General features: G+C 49.2%; 1 pseudogene; it reads left to right on the top strand.

Annotated features, from left to right (window-relative positions):
* Window positions 1-487: 487 nt before the first annotated feature.
* Window positions 488-1,427, top strand: LOC149366811 (uncharacterized; annotated as a pseudogene).
* The last annotated feature ends 2,167 nt before the right edge of the window (window positions 1,428-3,594 follow it).

Raw genomic sequence — 3,594 nt, 5'->3', positions numbered from 1 at the left:
AAGATTAATACACTGCTGCCTGCAGAATCATCCACCATCTCGAAAGAAACAATTCCTGGTGATGGGAGTCTCTTCACTTTATTAGCAAAGCAGTGGGAAAAACCGTAAAAACGGAACACTTTCAGTTTGCAACTCCGGGCAGCTGTGAATCCGCATTACAATTTCTCGGACGGAACTTTTTCCGTATTACGGTACCCAATTCACTGGAATTTGTCGCCTACTGAGTGGAGTGACAGAATTCTTTAAGAGCATTTGTGCTCGTACAAGAGCGTTTGGAATGCAGGCAGCACTTGAGAAGTTAGCCGTGTCGTTCCCCTCTCGATGGAAGGACGCTGAATTAAAAAAGAAGCTACAGAGAATGTTCACTACATTCGAATCAGAGCGAAAGCACTTATTTACGCTACGTAGAAGACGACGGTCAGTAGGCAGTGCGCGGGCCGGGGTAGAGGGAAGTTCATGAAGACGACGCTCTCCAATGCACACCGCGATGCGTATTGGCAGCGGCGGTAGCCTAGTCATTCTGCTTCCGGCCAAGGTCGTGGAAGAACGCAGGACGGCTGGCTCTTCGCGAGCTGTGATAACGGCCGACGCTGGCCGTGGAACATCGTTTTTGGACGATTTCAAAGATTACAAGATTGTACTGCCACCTCTGCCAACTTAAGCCCCACTTCGTGCGGCTGAAGGGGCATTGGGGTGCCTTCAACGTGAGCAACGAAACTCTGAGGCGGGCGTTCGCTGAGTACGGCGAAGTGAAAGAAGTCTCGGGCGATAGATGGAAGACCGGCGGGTTTGAAATCGCGGTCTCGACTGCTCGAGTGGTGCGGCTGGTTCTACCAGAAGGTGCGAGTCTCGAGCGCCTACCCCAGCAGATGCGTATCGGGAACTGGACGCTGTTAGTCGTCGTGCCTGGGCGTGCGCCGATATGTCTCCGCTGCCGCAACACAGGCCTCATTAGGCGTGACTTCAAGGTGCGCAAGTGTAGCCTGTGCCACGTATGTGGCCACGAAGAGGCTGACTGCACGAAGTCGTTGGTCCGCGCTGCCTTGGCGAGGAGCACTCGGCGAAAACAGTGAGCTGCATATGGACGAGGATGAAGCTGAGAAGGCCGCCTCCAACCCAGTGGTCGAGACCGTGGTCAATACCCCGCCGTGGGTACGTGCCATTAAGCATGAGGACATCATTGAAGCGCGAGGACATGCCACGTACTGCTGAATCAACGCTTAGCCCACTGGTTACCACTCCGGTCGAACACGGTTACCGAGCCACTGCTGAGTATCTCAAGCCCCGCGGAAAAAGGCAACGGGGAATCCATGGAGGTCAACGCTGCGGCAGCTAAACGGGGCCGTGAAGACGTTGCTTCAACGAGCCCGGTTCAAAAGCAACGTACGCTGCAAAGCCAACTGGACGCCGGTGAGGTGAAAAACTAGCGAGTCAGTAGCGGTCAACGATCGTCGTCACTTTCTCGTGACGACAACTAAGTCCTAATAACGGCGGGACGGCACTACGCGGCGCGACGTTTGCTACAAAGGTAAGCGCCATTCTGGTGGCCTGGTCTTGTTAAACGGTGGCGGCTTTTGAAATACACCTCGTCGTAGCCACGCTTAATGTCAAGGGTCTTTCATCCATGACGAGACAAGACCAGCTGTTACGACTCATGACTGAGCAGGAATTGGATGTTATAGCGGTACAAAAGACCAAGTCGAGAGTCAAGACCAGGCCGACAGTAGGGTGCATCAGTTCATCAGCTGATATTATGTTTACATGTCTCATGCGGTGGGTACTTCGGCAGGGTGCATGCTTCTGATCCGCCAGTCCCTAGGAGTGATTGTGGAAAGAGTTCAGACTTGTATTTAGGTCGCTGGGTTCTCTGTGATGTCAATTTCTGGTTTGGAGTGGCGCGTCATCTGTATTTACGCGCACACTAACGTGCGAGAGAGGCGAAAACTTTTTGAGGCAGTTGGAAACTATTGTGATGCAGACCGTATGGTCGCCTTACTTGGCGATTTCTACTGCGTAAGCATGAAACGCGACAAGACCAGTTCGACTCTCTATAGAGATGCGAGTACTGCCTACTTGAGTGACGCATCTGATCACTGTCATCTCGAAGATGTGGGCAATTGTCTCAGGTGTGGTTCTGGCGTTCGTTGTACCCATTACCAGGGAACGAGCCACACGCGTTTGGATGGGGCGTACGTGTCCATCGAATTGATACCATTTTCCGGCGAATACCGCGTACAAGCAGTGCCGTTTAGTTATCATTGTTTTGCTGTCTTCCATGTAGCAAAAAGAAAAGGAACGAAAGCAAATTCGTGCGGGAAAACGTGAAACTTAATGAGAAGCTGCTACAAGGTGATATCGTGATGAAACGTGGAGCGTCGGCGATCCATGAAATGCAAATAGAGGACAACGAACTTCCTGGAGTGAAGTGCGAAAGATTTAAGGAGGCAATGAAGTTAACAGGTATTGAACGATCGCGCGATGTAAAGCAATAATATAAAGTGAACGAAAACATGCTTAGAGACGACTTAAAACCTTTGACAACACAACAGGGCAAGAAGCCAGGAGAATGCATCGAAGAAATTCGCTCCGTAAAGTGGAAACTAGAGGCAATTGTTACGGAATGGTATCAAGGAGCGGTTGTGAGAGCGAGGGCACAGCTCCTGATAGCGGGCGAAATGCCCACAGAACGTGCTCTCGGCCTGTAAAAGAGGCAGGCTTACAAGAATGACACACTGAAAATAGTGGACCGTGGTAATTTACTCTGACAAAGCAAAGAAGAACTGAAGTCTTTAAAACCCATTTTCTTCCTTTCATGCCGAAGCTTAGTGACCAAACGAAAGAACGGTTAGAACTGCCTTTTGGAACCGAAGAAGTACGGAATGCCGTACAAAGACCTCAACCCTGGAAAGTCTCTATACCAGATGGCCTAGTAGCATCGCTCTATAAGGCATTCGAGAATGATTTTGGGCAAGTTTTGGCTACGCTGTTTAATGAGGCTGATGACAAGGATATGCTTCTCCCGTCATTTCTAACGGACGACGCAATTTTAATACCAAAAAGCGACGACGAAACTATAGTGCGACAAGTTACTGCCTACCAAGCAATATCTTTGACGAGTATAGATTATAAGATCCCCATGAAAATTCTAGCTAAGCGACTGCAGATTGTGGAGCAAGAATTAATAGGCCTCCATCAGACCTATGGTATTAAAGGCCGCACTATACAGGGTGTTTAACGTAACTCGAACCCAGGATCAAAAAATAGTTGCGCCCTAGAGCTGGTTCAAACCAATTACATATGGCTTCCCGTCATATGGCGCTCCTGAGGGTATTTTTTTAAAAATTACGCTTAATAAGTTAACTAGCTAAGATTAGTTATGCAAAGTTTTGAATTTGCGCTTGAGGGTCGCGTGCATTTCATTAAGCTCTAGAGGGGGTTAAGAAACAACCGATCCAGTTTTTTGTAGCAACATACTGCCGCGAATCTTTATAATGTTTTGTAGTGTTTGTTCATGCTTCAAGGCTGCCGACACGCCGCTTTATCGCTTCGTTTGTGGCGCAAGACGCGCCTAGATTTATCTCGATTGTTTGCATC

This window comes from Amblyomma mixtum, chromosome 1 (genome assembly GCF_055824585.1).
Source record: "Amblyomma mixtum isolate Tamu chromosome 1, ASM5582458v1, whole genome shotgun sequence".
NCBI classification, from domain to species: Eukaryota; Metazoa; Arthropoda; class Arachnida; order Ixodida; family Ixodidae; genus Amblyomma; species Amblyomma mixtum.
Note: the sequence above shows the minus strand (reverse complement) of the source record. Positions and strands in the feature narration are given on the sequence as shown.